General features: G+C 50.3%; 1 long non-coding RNA gene across 1 annotated transcript; it reads left to right on the top strand.

The window, feature by feature from the left end:
- Window positions 1-6991: 6991 nt before the first annotated feature.
- Window positions 6992-14653, top strand: LOC118928881 (uncharacterized). The gene is made up of 4 exons (XR_005031386.2): window positions 6992-7237; window positions 9693-9853; window positions 11983-12166; window positions 14297-14653. It is a non-coding gene; the product is annotated as an uncharacterized LOC118928881 (long non-coding RNA).
- The last annotated feature ends 1318 nt before the right edge of the window (window positions 14654-15971 follow it).

Below are 15971 nucleotides of genomic sequence, written 5' to 3'. Positions count from 1 at the left end.
GGCTCTGGTTTCTTCCTCTTCTTATAAGGGCACTAATCCTAGCACAACGGCTCCACTCTTATGACCTAATTACCTCCCAAAGATCCCATCTCCACATACCATCACACTGGGAATTCGGGCTTCAAAATATGAACTGGGGAGGGACACGCACACACACATGCAGTCAGTAGCAGTGGGTAAATATAAAGTCATGGGATGGGTGAGCTCTCCAAGGCAGCAGTATGGATAGAGAGAGAAGAGGTGCAAGGACTGAGCTTCTGGGTACTCATGTATCAAGAGCTGGGACAGTGAGAAGGAACCAACAAAAGAGACTGAGGAGAGCTGTCAGAGAGGAAGGAGGAAGACCAGGTGAGTGTGGTGTTTGGGGGAAGCGAATGGTCAACCTCTTGAATATTGCTGATGATCCTAGGTCAAGTTAAATCAAGACAGAATGGATTGCTGGGCTTAGCATCCTGGAGGTCATCGATGACATGACAAGAGCTTATTTGGTGGACTAATGGGGGTAAAAGCCTGATCAGGGTTTAAGAGAGGTTTAAAAAAAAGAGGAATAGATGTTAGGAGATAACCCACTTTCTGTTCCAGACCTTCTAGGTGAGCATGAAATGATAAAATGTAGGTAGCATGGTTGGCTCATAGCAGTGGCCTGCTGTTACCTGTTTTTTTCTCTTCTTCCAGAAAAAGGCTAACACTGAACTGTCCCTGCAATAGAATGGGCCAGGGCTGAAGGGGCTGTTTTGATGGTGGGTTCTGGGGGAGAGTACCCGAGTTCCTACTCTGACCTTTTCCCACCACTAAGCTCCTTACTAGAGGTCTAGGTAACCACGGGTTTTATGGCGCACTGCTAGCATGGTGGTAGACTCTTGAGCACGGTCTTGCCATATTAGATGCGAACCTGGGGAGAAGCTGGTAAAGTCATCTCAGAAGCGGTAGCTCCTTGACCCCATGCTGCAATAGGTGGACTTTTACTCAGCTTGGCTGCCAGCAGGTCTCTGCTGTCTGGGGCCCATGCACCCTTGCTTCCTGCCCAGTGGCCTAAATGGCAGCAATTCTGTTAGGATGCTGTTGGCTAAAACCAAAAATCCAATTTAAAGTAGCAGAAGTAGTAAAGAAGCTTAATGTCTCCCAAAATAGGAGTTTCCAAATAGCTTAGGCCCTGTGTTGCAAGGGAGTGAGTTACTTTCTATCTCAATGCTCTGCTATCTTCACCATTAATTCATTCACACATTCATTCATTCAACAAATATTTGTTGGATGCCTCCTTCATGCCAGGCACTGCTCTAGGGGCTGGAGCTACATCAATGAACAAGACAAATAAAATCACTCCTCTTGGCATTTACATACTATTATGGGGAGAGAAACACATAAAAAAAAGAGCACATGGTGATACATGATATGAAAATAAATCAAGCCAGGCAAGGGAATATAAAGTGACAGAAATTGTGGGGTATCTATTTTATATGGAATAGTCAGGGACGTCCTCTCTGATAGAGGACATTTGAGCACAGACTTGTAGAAATGAACCTTGTGTAGATATCCGGGAGTAGAACATTTCAGGCTGAGGGAAGAGCAAGTAGGAAAGTGTGATATGGGAGTTGTGTGGCGAGTTTGGGGCCATCAGGATGGCTGAGGAGCAGGCCTGGTGAGAGATGAGGACAGAGATGTAGTAGTGATGGGTCACATCACATAGGCTGCAGGAGGATCTTACTTTGCAATGGAAGCCTTGGAAGATTTTGAGAAGAGGAGTGCCTGCATTTAACTTAAAGAATCACTCCCTCCTGGGGGAGGGCAAGGACAGAAGCAGGGAGCCCAGTTAAAGGACATGGAGCGAAGGACTACCCACAGTTTTTGACCTGAACGGTTTAAAGAATGGAGCTGTCAATAACTGAGACAGAGGACTGGGAGGTGGCAGGTAAAATCAAAAGTTTGGTTTGGGCCATATTTAATCTGTGCAAGTGGAGCTGTTGATTAGGCAGCTGGATTTAGAAATCTGAAGGTTAGGGACGATGATGGGCTCATGCTGTGTGGAGATTGTCAGGATGTAGGTGGTACTCGATGCTGTGTGACAACTGAGCCCCCAAGGAAGTGAGCATGGGTGGAAGTGAGATGTAAGGATTAAGGCCTGAAATCTCTGAAGTTCGAGGGTCAGAAAGATGGGTTCAAACTATTAAGGAGATGGAGCAGAAGCAGCCAGTGAAATAGGATTAGCAAAGGGGTAGTGTTGTCGCTGAGACCAAGTTTCAAGGAGGAAGAATGACTGTCAAAGCAGCTGGTAGGTAAGACAGGTGAGACCAGATCACCCATTGGACTGACATGTGGAGGGTGTCGGGGTCTAGGAAGACTGGTCTATGTAGACAAAAACCCCAAATGGAGTGGAATATCAGGGACGGGAAGTTGAGGAATTGTAGCCAGAGCACAGAGAAAACATTGTCAGAGAAGTTTTGCCGTAAACAGGAGCCGAGATGTGAGGTGGGAGCTGGAGAGGGAGGTGGGGTCAAGCAAGTGTTATTGAAGATGGGAGATGGAGCTGCATGCTGGCTTCTAAGCAGAATGATCCAGAGAGAAGGGAAGATGAAGGATGTCAGGGGGAGGGGGGATATCCGGGGGTAGGTGAAGGGGTGAAATGTAGTATGCAAATGGAAGGGTCTTCAGCCAGGAGCATGAAGAGTTCAGGGCCAGAGCAGGGAGAAGGCAGAAGGCATGACCTCAGGTGCAGCTAAGCTGGGTGCTTTGATGGTGAAAGCATCTGAAAGTTCTCTTCTGGGTGCCTCTGTCTCCTGCGTGAAATAAGGACAGTCATGAATTAGCAAGAGTGGAATAGGGGAGTGGATGTTGGACATTCGAGAAGAGTGGGAAAGGCATAAAATAGTGAACTAGGAGTGTGGGGGATTGAAAGGACTTGGCGAATGGAGACTAGAGACAGCAGGAACCTGTCGAGGTGAGTGGCGTGCCTTTTCGGTGGGACTGTACACCTGCTTGGTAGACTATTATTTTGTGAAAATATTCGCAGTCCCTCCCTGGGGAAGAAGTCTGTTTTCCTGCCCTAATGACATCGGGCTTGGCCATAAAACCTGTGCTAATCAGCAAAATATGAAAGGAAGTGATTTGTATCATTTTGAAGCAGAAGCTTTTGAGACAAGGCAGGCTCACCATGTCCTTTTCTCTCTGCCCCAAGATGGCTACATCTCAGCTAGAGGCTGCTCCATCAGCCTGGATGCTGAATTCAAGACGATGGGAAGGGCCTCACCAAGCTGCAGTGGACCTGCTCTCTGTGAGTGAGAAAAGAGCCTTCAAAGTGGGGTCCCTGAGACCCTGGGATTGTTTGTTACTGAGCATGACCTGTGCTGATTCATACAACCTGGCTGTGTGCTTTACTCCAGCTATATTCCCTTGTCTAAGTGTGGGACTGAGAGGATGGACTCTTGACTTATTCAACTTTGGGGTTTTGCTAGGGAGACATGACAGATGGAGGGAGGGACAGAAAAGTCAGGGTGGATTTAATGAGGCCAAAGCAGGGCAAGAAGGGAGGAGAGGAAGATGCTAGATGCATCCTGAGCTTCCTTCCTGTGCTTAGACAGTTATGAGAGGGCTGCCAGAGGCAGGATGAAGGGGTTCCTCCTCCCGTCCCTGAGAACTGTCCCTGCACCCAGGTGGAACTTCTAGCAACATTGAGAGTCATCAGGCTTTTTTTGGTACCGGCTCATTTTAACTTTTCTTTCCAGCAGAGCCTCTACCGCAGCCATCCCTGGTACCTGTTTTACTTTGTCCTTTTCAGATTGAACACAAGGGAGTGAGAGAGAGATCAGGAGAGAGAAAATGCATGCTCCCTCCCCATTTTCCCCACTGTGCTCCCCACCTGCCCATACACTGATAGGGATTTCTGGTTTTCACAGACTCTCTGTGTGCTTGGGTGAGGACTTCCTTGTGTGTCTGCCACACCCTCAAGTCCTGATCACTGGCTGTCCATTCCAGAGAGGTGCAGGGGCCAAGTCTCACACTGGGGAAGCTGGGCAGACTGGGACATGGTCTGTCCAACTCTATCCCATTCTTTCCCTGCATCTCGTAGCAAGGAGCTAGGGAGCTCCCCATCCTCATGACCCCCTTCCCCTTATTAGGGATGTCAAATGGGCCTGGACAGCCATGGGCTCTGCCCCCAGAGATGATCTGCAAGTTCAGGCACCAGCTGGCAAGCCCTCTGCCCAGCCAAGTTTTGGGGAGCAGGGACAGTCCTGCCTGAATGCCTTTTCCAGCTGCCCACCCCTTTGGCCAAGACACTGGACAAGAACCCACATGATCCTTGCTCCTCCTCGGCCTCTGCTCAGGCTCCAGCACTTAGAAGAGGCCGCATCACGAAGGCTGGGAGTGTCCAATAGGCCCTACACCCAGCGCAGGGTGGGTGCCTCAGCCAGGCCAAGACATCCGCTTGGCTGGCCCCTTCTTCCCAAGGGATCTGGTCTCCCTCCAGGCTGGCTCTGTGGGCCTACCTGGCACCCTTATCTGCCCTTGCCAAATTCCCACCGAAGGCAAGGGCATGAACGAGACGATCCACTAGCCGGGGATATGGAGAAGTGAGCATGAAGAACAAGGATGTGTTTTACAGAGGAGCGGCTGGCACTCAGAAAGGGAACACATGCCCAAGGCCGCATGGTGGGGTGGTGGTAAAGCAACCTGTGGCCTCCTTCCACCAAGTCCAGTGCCCTCTTCACTGGCCCTCTCCCCAACAGGGAGAGGGCCACTGTGCATTTGGCATGGTGTTAGCAAGGCCAGGGCGGCCCAGCTGCAGCTCACCTTCAGGCCTTTCCCTGGCACCCCTGCACGGCTAACTGGTAAACCTCGCCTGAGGCTCCAGCCTCCGCTTGCTCAGGGAGTGCTGGGGCACCAGGGGCAGGTGTGCCCTGGACAGAGGCTGCCAAAGAGAGTGGGGAGGGGGAGGGGGGCAGGCCCTGGCAGACTTCTGTGGGGTTTCACAGGCTCTCCTGAAGGAGGGGCACTACCTTTGTATTTTATAGAAGGTAAGTGTTTTCTTTGCTCAACGACTCAAAATTTAACCTCAGGTCCCTCTGCACAAACCCTGGGCTCTTGGCTGAATCACTTCTCTACACTTCGGTTTCCCCATGGGCTTTGCATTCAGTGGTCAACCACAGTGATCCCTGGAGGACAAGAGGCCCGGCCCGGCTCACAGGGGCCCCATTCTGCCACAGGGGAGAAGTACATGTGGGGTGTCTGGCTGGTGGGGACTGTCAGTGATTAGAGCTGGCAACAGAGCCTGCCTGAGGCGCTGACTCACCAACCCGGGGCTCTGGGCAGGTAGGACAAGCCAGCTCAGTTTTCCCAGGTGTAAAATGGGTATCAGGCCATTGACTTCTGTGGGAAGACCTAGAGGGCTGTAATTATGGAAGGGTGTGTAAAGCTCTGGGAGCCCGTGGATGGGCGTCCTGAGGAAGCTGGATGACAGCCAAGGACTTTTACTGGCTGGGGGAATTAGGAAACTCCTTTAGAAGAAAGGACCATGGCGGGGAGGGTGAGATGGTGACCCAGAGAGAAAGTGCCTGGTGCCCTTGGGAAGCCATCTTAACACACACCAAAGCCCTTTCTCAAAATGCAATCAAGTTGTTGCTTCTGCTCATACCAAAAGGGCCTTTTTAAAATACAATTAGGCTCTGTTTTATTATGTGTGACAGACGAGGCCATTAACCATTCCGACTATTAAATCAGACTTCATTAAAAAAAATGCAAGTAACTGTAAATTGCCTTGGGTCACGATCGTTTAGAGCTGAGATGTTGCAGAGAAAAACATTAGGGAGCTCACTCCCACGATGAAGGCCATCAGTCTGACACCCCTTGGTGGGTGGGGCCCCCGTCCCCTGAGCCCGGCCCCCGGGGAAGACACGGGGCGCCGGGGCTTCTCCCTCCTCACTCGCCAGAGGAGGGCTACGAAGGCATCGAAAATAACTGTAAAAGTTGGGGGAAAGGGAAGTTCTTTTTCCCAGAGAGGTTTTATGGGTTTTCTTCTCTGAAAAAGTATCTAAATATATCAAATGTGATATCAAGTCATACATAATACATTTTTTTCATGTTTTTGCACGAAAAAGTTAGAGCTATAAGGAGCAGTGTTATATATATGATAAGTGTAACGTGTCTCCCCTGCCCCACAAGCAGGGTGGGGCGGCATCAGTGCACTTGCTAATTTCAGAGTTTGGTGGGTCCTGCAGAGCAGCCCCCTGTGTTGGGGTGCATCTTGCCCTCCTTTCCTGTGCAGGAGTGGGAAGGAGAGGAAGGAGAAGGTGACACTGCCAAGAGGGCTACAAAACAATGGAGACCTGCCCCGGGGCCCCTTCTCCCCCAGGCCCTGCTTATCCCGCCAAGGAAGCAGGGCGGGGCCTGGGCATGGAGCCAAGGAGAGCCCTGGAGCCTGGCAGGAGCCCGAGTTGTGTCTGGGGAGAGTCCCCAGCCTTGAGATGGCATCAGGCGAGAGGGGTGGGCAGAACACTCTCAAGGCTATCGCCTGGCCCTGGGATACTTGGCCCTGTCTATGCACAGGTTTTCTGGCTGGAAAAGTCTCCTAAATCCGTCCTGGAGGGGTGGGGTGAATGTGTTCATCTAGGAGGCAGCGGTGGGAGGAGTGGGTGGCTGTGGCCTAAGGAGAGCTGACCGCTGGTGCCTTCCTTGCCAGTTCATTCCCCTTCCTCTTACCAGGCTGAGAAAGGCACCTGGCTCTCCTGAGCCCTTCCTTCTGGGTGGTCTGGGGGCCTCTAGAGACCTGCACAGAACGTGCCTCCTCCATGAAGCCTCCCAGGCTCTACCTGGGCTGCACTTCCGTGCTCAGGACCCTGTGGCTCCTGGAAGTACTGCCCTGTTCTACTGGCACTGTTTGAAAGCTGCTAAATCAAGTAGTTCCTTGTCAACAAGCCTCCCTCCGGGCTCCACCTCTGCACTCCAGAGCACCCCACCCTTCCTTGTCCTCTGCCTCAGCACTCTAGGTAATTCCCTAGAGCCCAAGGACAAAGCCCTGACTAGACCACCTTTACAGCCTCAAGGCCCTTCAGGAGCCATCACACCTCCCTCTCTGGCTGCCGCTCTTGCAGCTCTGCTCCCAGCTCAGGCCGGCGCTCCTTCCAGCATCCTAAGTTCTGTTCCCTACGCTTGACTGCCTGTCTGCTCTTCTCCACCCAGGGAAATCCTGTAAGACCCTGCCCTGTGCTGCCTCCACTGGAAGCCCTCCTCAGATCTGCCAGAGTGGGTGAGTCAGAGCATCTTCCCTCCTTTCTTCCCTTCTTTCAACAAATATTTACCGAGCAGCTTCTGTGCCAGCCCTGTAACAGGAGCTGAGAACTCCCACAGGAGCAGGCGAGGTCTCCGCCCCCACGGAACTGGCAGTCCGGGCAAGGCCGGCAGTCAGTGGAAATCAGGAGGTGGTAATAAGAGCCCTGAAGAAACATAAAGCAGGGTCGGGGCTCAGGGAGGGATGGGCGTGTTCAGAGAAGGCCCCCCGGGAGGGAGGAGTTTGAACTGAGGACTGAAGGCTGTCTGAGCAGATCCCCCAGGAGAGTGGAAAGTGCTCGCTGCATTCACACAGCCCAGCCCAGGACCGGGACAGCTCTGGGGCCACAACTAGAGTTATTCCAGCTTGTTTCCTCTGGCCTCGGGATCCACTCATGGGCAAGGACTGTCTCACTAATCTCTGAATCTACCCTGGAGCCCCACCTAGCTTCGGGCACACTAGGGCGATTGGCACAGGCCTGTAGAACTGCAGAATGAATGACTATACAAGCACAGGAAGAAATGGACGAGTTTCTCCACACGTGCCAGGCACTGTAGCGTGTCTGTCCCCAGGTGTCCACTAATGTCCTTGGGCTGCAGAGAAGGCGACAGAGCCTTAAGTTCCAGCCACCGAATCATCCTGGACTCTCATATCCCAAGTCAGAAGCAGACCCCTGGGAGCTTCTAGGGAGCCCCACACCACCCACACTGCTGTTCTTCCCTGACTGTGTCAACACCAAGAGGTGAAATGTGTGTTTGGATACAGCTTTGGGGGGCTGGGACTAGGCTCGGTATGCTCTGGCAATAAGAGAGCAAAGGTTTGAACATCTGTGTTGTTTCCTTGTTTGTATCATGAAATAACTTCATGTGTTATTTTCTGTGAAGATGGGGTTTGATACAGAGGAGAATCAGGCCACACACTTTTGGTAAGAAGTCCAAAATGAAAGTGCTTAAATATGTTAGCCTGGGGAAAGCAGAATCTGATTCTCTCCACAGGTGTGGGCACCTGTGGATGTAATGGGGTTAATCACTCCTGGCCGGGTGGGTGCATGATCTTGTCCTTGTAGAAGCAGACAGGCCCATTTGGGCCCAGCTCTGTCCTTATCACTGCCATCGTGCTGGGGGAGGTGTCCCGGCCATGGCCAGGAAAGCTGGCTTCCAAATGCAGCCAAGCACACGCCCCCTTCCCCTCACTGTCCTTCCCTCACGCTGCTCCCTGGGCCCCCACAAGCCTTAGAAATCAGCGCTGTTGCCAACCAGGTGATTTCATTCCTGTTTTTCCTTCCTGGAGACCAGGACCCTCCCGAGATCTGTCCATACAGAGCTGCTCCTGTGCACAGCCCCCCTTTTCCTCCACAGGCTGCTCCCTAGGGAGGAGTGAGTCACTAGAACAGTCACTGTCCCTCTGCAGAGGGGTGGGCTGCCATGGGGGTGGTGGTGGCAGGGGGCATCCAGGGGGTGGGGGTCCCACTATTGTTTTCTTTGGCCCTTTGCTCACAGCTCAATAAAAGCGGGGGCCTGTTCTGGTCTGGAGCATGTCTAAGTGATGGCCTGTGCTTGACGGGCCCCTGGCTTCCTCTGGCAGTGAAGGTGCTTTTCACAGCTTTCTGCCCTGAGAGGGCCGCTGTCTTTGGAGGCCGAGAAAGACTTCTGCTCATGCCCCACCATGACTAGTTAACAATACTGGCAGCAGAAGAGGGCAGCAAGTGTACCCCGGCCAGCGCTTTTATCCTGGTGCCCTGCCCACCACGGAGCCCCCACCCCCTTGCTCTTGGACCCCAACCGCTGATGCCTGGAGCCCTGACCTGGGAGCCAGAGATGATGGGCTTCAGGGGACACTCGGCCTTTAACAAGCTGGGTAGTCATGGCTCCTCCTGGGCCCCTAGGTTCTTCGTCTGTTAAATGGAGATTTAAAAGAAAACAACAACAACAACCCCCCCACCGTGTCTTGCCAACCCTACAGAGCATGAGCTTTTTTGAAGTTCAGTCAGCTGAGGCTAAAGACATAGCTTAGTCAGTGCAGGGCCCTGTGCAGATACAAGCTTGGGGCTAATTGTTATTTTTAATGTTGCAGCCCTGTGCGTCTCTGGCAGTACCAGCCTGGGGAGGGACAGTGGTGAGGGGATGTACAAGCCTCTAAAAGGGGAGGTAATGACAAATATTTAGGTCAAGATTAATTTTCTTAAACAATAAAGAAAAATCAGGAGACAAGTACTAGTAGTTCACTAACAAATGTCATCTACCTTTTCCGCCTTTTTGTCTTCTGCCATATCATATAAATACATAGTTTATGGAAAAAGGAACTATGGTACAAAGGTTTATGTGTGAAATAAACAGAAGAAAGCAGATCACTGAAATAGTGAATCAAACCTATAGTCACTGGCTGCTTTACTCTTTGGTTTCTTCATTATGGAGTCATGGCATTTTTCACGCAGCCGCCGCCACACTCAGGAGCCCCCGTCACTCCTGGGCTGGCTGGGGTCAGTTCTGACTCTCTCTTGCGCTGCGGTGGCCTCCAGCTCCCCTCAGTTTCACAGTGATTCTAACTGGAGGTCAGTGATGCTTCGCTTCAAGACTCCCTCATCTGGGCCCTCAGGTAAGAGTCATGACTTCAGAATTTTAAAAAAATTATTAAAATATGTGTTCACTAAGTGGTACCTGTGAAGGCGGCAGGCTCACCTCTCATTCTCCATGGCCATTTCAACCTCAAGCCTGCAGCTCTCCTACATGCCCTCCCCTCCCGGGCATCTGGTGACCAAGCGTCCTGCTCCGAGGACAGGGAGGAGCAGCTGCCCACTGGGCTCTGGCCTCCGAGCCCTCCGGCCTGCCTTGCCTGCACCCGCTTCTCCCTTTCATCCTGTGGGATGCACGTGGGCTGCTCAGAGCCTCACTCCACTGGCTGTCTGCCCCAGCACCCTTGCATCTTGATTTTCCCCTCTCTCAGGTCAAAATACTCTGTCTCTCTCACTGGGAAAGAGAGCCTCCCCTTAACTCCTTGCCCTTCCATCCTCATTCACAGTCAGTCTTGTCCAAGAAGGTGCCTACACGTGCTCCTGCCCTGCGCCAGCTCCCGGGTCCCCAGCACAGGGCGGCTGGTTTCCGACACTGAACCTGCTTTCTTGGCACTGCCTTTGCAGAGCCCACTATGGCCTCCTTGCTGGATCCACGGGGCACAATTAAACATCTGTGTGACTTGCCTCTGCGTCCCTAACGGGAGCTGCCAACTTGCTCCTCCAGTCCCCCTCTCCCATGGGTGTCGGAGACCCCTCTCTGCCGGCGGACATCTTCCCTGCCCCTCGGGCCACTTCTCAGACTTTCCCGCCTCCTCCATCTGACCTCCCTCCGACTCGAGGTCTTCAAGTGCTGTGTCCTCATTTTCCTTTAAATCTTTTTAGTATACAAAACTTCAACCATATACAAAAACAGAAATAGCACAATGAACCCCTAGGTACTCTTCACCCATCTTCAGCAAGTTGGCCTAAATATTCATAGTAGTCATTCTTCCCCTGATCTACTTTTTGGCAAATCCCATGCTTCACATTATTTTATATGTATTATATTTATATGTAAATATAATATATTTCAGTATATTTGCCCAAAAGATAAGGACTTTTAAACACATAGCCTCAATATCACTAACACACCTGAAGAGTATTAACAGTAACTGGTGAGGCCCTTTCTGGGTCTCTGTCCTTCAGAACTCCCTTTACGTCCATGGTCTTAAGCAGCCTGAAGAGGCCAATGACTCTCTGATTTAAATCTACAATCCAGACCTTTCTTTCAGCTCCAAAATCCTATTTCTAATTCTCTGCTTGGCATTTCCACATGCTAGGCTTGGAGGCATCTCACATTTAATGTGTCCAAGACAGAATTCATGATTTTCACCCTAACCCTGCTCCTCTAGGCAACTGCATCTTGGTAAATGCCATTGGCCTCCACCCAGATGCCCAGACATCATCCTTCACACCTCCTTCACCCTTACCCACTCATGCAATCCATCACCAGGTCCTGTGAATTCTGCCACCAAAATATACTGACTCTCCATTCATTTCTTTCTAGCCACAGCCATGCCAAGACACCACCCTCTCTCGGCTGCCTTGCAGAAGCCTCTCGATGGGTTTGCTTCTCACTTGCACCCTCTGCTGACACTCAGCTATGCACACAGCAAGTCCATGCTGGATATTAAAATGTTAGAATACTATCCTGCCAGTTAATAATTACTCCCCACCCCAGGGCTCCATCCCCATCCAACCCCCAGCCTCCCTCCATCCAGTAGGCAAAAGTAAGGGACCTCAGAGACCTGGCTACAGTTGCGGCCTTTGTGTCCAAATATTTTAAAATTCATATGATATTGTGATGACTTTAGGTACATTCCCTATGAGATTCATGGAAAAATCCAGAGAACTGCTCTCACACCCTCCAGCAACTATAATACTGATGTTTAAAGTAGGTGACCCTAACGTGGAGGGGGGGAAGAGTAGGACTGGGAGGGGAGACATGAGGAACTTTTGGGCTGCTGGTGATATTCTATTGTAGATCTGGGTGGTTACACAAATGCATTCACTTTATGAAAATTTACTGGACCGGCCACTTTACAATTTGTGTACTTTCTATCTGTTATACAGTAGAGCTTACTGAAAATACATCACACATTCCCTGTGGTTTCTGCTCAGTAAGGTAATAGTCTCTTGATCTGACCATTTCTCTTGCCTACATTCTCTCCAGAATGTTCCTACAGAGGACTGGGTGCCTGGGCCATCCCTGGCGAGAATTACAGTTGTCTGCCCTCCCGCACCACAGGTCACCATCAGGGCGCTGTGCTGGACTCCCATTGATGAGTGGATGAATGAGGTGGAGCAGGGTTCTTTGCCTCCAGTTTCCACAAGATCAACTCCTCCAGGCTATTCAGGTAACAGGGAATTTCTGACCCAGAGGGTAGGGGAATTTCTGGAGTTACTGAGAGCCAGGACAAAGATTTACTGAGATGCAGCCATTGTGCACTTCCCCTAGAACCTCATTGGAGGAGATATCTAAAGATTCAGGCCATTAAAGTAAAGCCATGAAAATTTGATACTCAATATCAGTGTTGAAGAGAACATGCAAATGAAAATCCCAGTGAGACACCATTTCATATCCATTACCTTGGCAAAAATCATGAAGTCTGATACTACCAAGTGCAGACAAGGATGTGATGAGTTCAAATGTTTACAGGTGGAACTATAAATTGGTAAAACCACTTTTAAGAGAAGTTTAGCAATACCCAGAAAAGCTCCATGATTCAGGAATTCCACTTCTAGGTCTATGCTGTAGAGGAACACAGAAGCTTTGTCTGGGTGAGAATCTTCTTATAAGATCATTTGTAACATAAAAAAGGGAAACAACCAGAAAATATATTTAAGAAATTGTGACCTGTCCATACAGCAGTCCCAAGTATCATGAGGAATGTCCAGCATGTTACTATTGGGACAAAGTTTTAGGACATACAAATCAGCACTATAAATACCTTTTCCTGAGGCTTTCTTTGCTTTATTTTTGGATGGGGGATGGGAGGATGCCCTCTCAGAAGCAGTGCATATTTTTTTTAAATCAGCACTATGTGTACAGATGCATGAACATATACTAAAAGTATGAAAATGTGCACAGGAGTGGTAAACACCAACTTCATGATGGTCATTTCTTTTGGGAGAAGGCAAGTGATTGCAGGAGTGATAGGCAAGGAACTCTATCCATTGTTCCATTTCTTAAAAGTGAAAATCTGAAGCAAATATGGCTTAGTGTTAAATTCAGTAAAGCCAGGTAGTGGGTAGATTTTTATTTTCTATCCTTGTCTGTACGTTTGATACGTTTTCCAATAAAATCAGTCAATTGATAGAAAAAACTACTTTGGCCTCCCCAAGGGAGAGGGGCATGAAGGACCCCCCCCACTGCCCCTGCTCCAAACGGCTCACCTGCCCCAGGTCCCATTTTTGCTCCCCAGCACCAGCCCCCCTCCTCTAAGGCACTTCGCTGGGAAACTCTAAAGCACGAAGTGGAAAGCAGCACCCTTGCCCCAGGCTCAGCCTCCCAGAGCTCTTTCTCAGTGCTACCATTTACATCCAAGCCCTTCGTTCTGGGTCGTGGCCCAGCTTCTGCCTGTGCAGGGGAGCATTGTGTTGAGGGGTTCTCAGACTGGCTGGGTCTGACTGCTGGCTCTGCCACGTGACTGTGGGGCCTTGGGCAAGTCACCCCAATTCTTCATGCCACAGGATGAAGGGAGCACAGGTGGCGGAGGGCGTGCCGTGTGGCTGGAGAGCTGAGTAGGGACAGGCGGCTGAGGGGCAGGTGATACTTGTCCTCTGAAGAACTAGGCTGCTCTGTAGGGAGTCCCTGGATCATACTGATAGGTGGCAGCAGGAAATGGCAGCCTTCTACTCACCCACCCCAAACCACATGGGGGATTAAAGTATTTTAGCATCAGTTCTTTTGTTTAACCCTAGTGTGTGTGTGTGTGTTGGTGAGGGGCTCCAAGAGAGTGCCATTTAAAGCAAATGTGTTATAGATTGTAGCAGACCCTTAGATGGGGCAGGAAAGAAACTAAAGGCTCCACAGCCAGTCACAGGAGGTGAAACTCTTTCCTGGGTTTGCCTTTTTATACCAAGCATTTCGGGGGAATATGGATAACCTGGCTACCCAGGTTCTCTGCCAAGCGCTCAGAACAGCCATGACCCCCAAGCTCCTGCCTCTCAGAGGTGTCCCAGCCACATCTCTCTGGCCTCCATAGCAGAACCACACAGTTCTTCCCTCCTGTCTGCTTCGTCTGCCTCTAAATATTGTCATATGCATGCCTTCTGTGATCCTCATGGGCCATGCTGAGATGGCAGGGATGGGGATAGTTATCAGTTGAACTATGTCCTCCTAAAATTCATATGTGAAAGTCCTAACCTGCAGTATCTCAGAATGCGACCTTGTTTGGAAATGGGGTCATTGCAGATGGAAGGAGTTAAGGTGAGCTCATTGTGGGGGGGGGGGTCCTAATCCAGTATGACTGGTGTCCTTACAGAAAGGGGAAATTGGAGACACACATGAACATACAGAAGGAATATCATGTGAAGATGAAGGTGGAGATCAGGTGATGTGTTTACATGCAAAGGAACCCCAAAGATTCCTACCAAGCCCCTGGAAGCTAGGAGAGGGCATGGGAAAGACTCTCCATCACAGCCCTTGCAAGGAGCCAGCTCTGTTGATACCTGCATCTTGGAACTGCAGCCGCCACAACTGAGAGGCAATACACTTCTGTTCTTGAAGTTCTCCAGTCTGTGCTACTTTGTGACAGCAGTCCTAGCAAACAAATCCGGGGACTAACATGGTCACTTTATGGCTGAGAAACTGAGGACCCTGAGAGCCGTGGCTGGTTCAAGGCCACACAGCTACTAAGAAAAGTGAGCTAACACTTGATTTCTCTGACAGTGTCACAGTTTGACACTTTATATGAGGGAGTCTGTGATTGTCTCAGGGCTGAGAATAAAAACATACTGCAATTTATTCTTCTATTAGTCATGACAGGTTACAACTGCTTTCTGGGTGATCTGCTCATGACCTCGATCTAGCTGGTGTTTGGGGAAAACAATACATTCTCTTATCACACATACAAGATCATATAACAAGCCAGGTTAATATCATGGGACCTGTTCGTAAAGACTGCAGCCTTCAGACACGCTGTCAGCATGCTGGGTAATTATAACGAGTCTGGCATGTTTGACTGCCTAATTTATTAAGGTACCTATGGCATTTTGGCATAGCCTTTGCCTTCGGATCCAGGCGTCCTTTCTGCTTTATATCCTTGGGTGTGGATGATTCCAAACTCCTTTCTTTGGGAGCAATCCCTCTCCTCTCTGAATCTCTGCCCAGCTGGTTCCCACAGGGTGCTGTCAGGCTGTTGGCTGCAGTTTTGCAGTTGGGCAAATGCAGAGTGTGTAGAAGTGGGAACACAGTGGCCACCAATCGGGAGGTCTGCAGCACAATCAATTCTATCTCCACCTCTCCAGCCATAGCTCTGCGGCCTTGGCCAAGCCATTTCCCCTCCCAGGTCCTGCTTTTCCCCCCAGTGAATTGAGGAGATTGGACAGGAAGCTTACCTATTTCCAGCCTGGGAGGAGACTGGAGACTGGCAAGGCTGGAAAAGGATATCACAAGTGGGGCTGGCTCACCAGCTATTTTTGGTGTTTTAAAGTTCCCATCTAAGTGGTGGGTTTTTCTCCAGCATGAGCCTGAGCAGGACACCCAGATGTCAAGCATCTGTCAGCTCAGCTTGGTGCTGTGATTTTGCCCAGGTGCACCAGACCCTTTGACCAGCAGAGAAGCATCTTAGGTGAAAAAGGCAGGAAACATGAATTAATTCTACTCTGTACAATTTAACTGGCAAGCAACTCTTAAAATACAAGTCTGTTGTAGTGGTCTTATTAACAGGAATCTTTGATTCAGAAAAGGTAGAGAACAACTAGGCCAGGGTCCCCAGATTGCCTCCTGCTCTAAAAGCCTATGGTCCCAGCCTTACACTGGGTGGTGCCCCCCCAGTCTCAGTGACTCAGCTGGGTGATACACCTCTGAGGTTGTCAATGGCTGTGCCCCATAACTTCCCTCCCTGCCCTGGTTATGTCATTACCGCCCCGACCCCGACCCAGCTTCAGATTATAATTCAAGGTCACCTGATTTGAGAGAATTCCACCTCCAGTTTG

The sequence above is a fragment of the Manis pentadactyla genome, chromosome 6 (genome assembly GCF_030020395.1).
Source record: "Manis pentadactyla isolate mManPen7 chromosome 6, mManPen7.hap1, whole genome shotgun sequence".
Taxonomy (NCBI): domain Eukaryota; kingdom Metazoa; phylum Chordata; class Mammalia; order Pholidota; family Manidae; genus Manis; species Manis pentadactyla.
The sequence above is the reverse complement of the archived record's forward strand: the minus strand, read 5'-3'. Positions and strand labels throughout refer to the sequence as shown.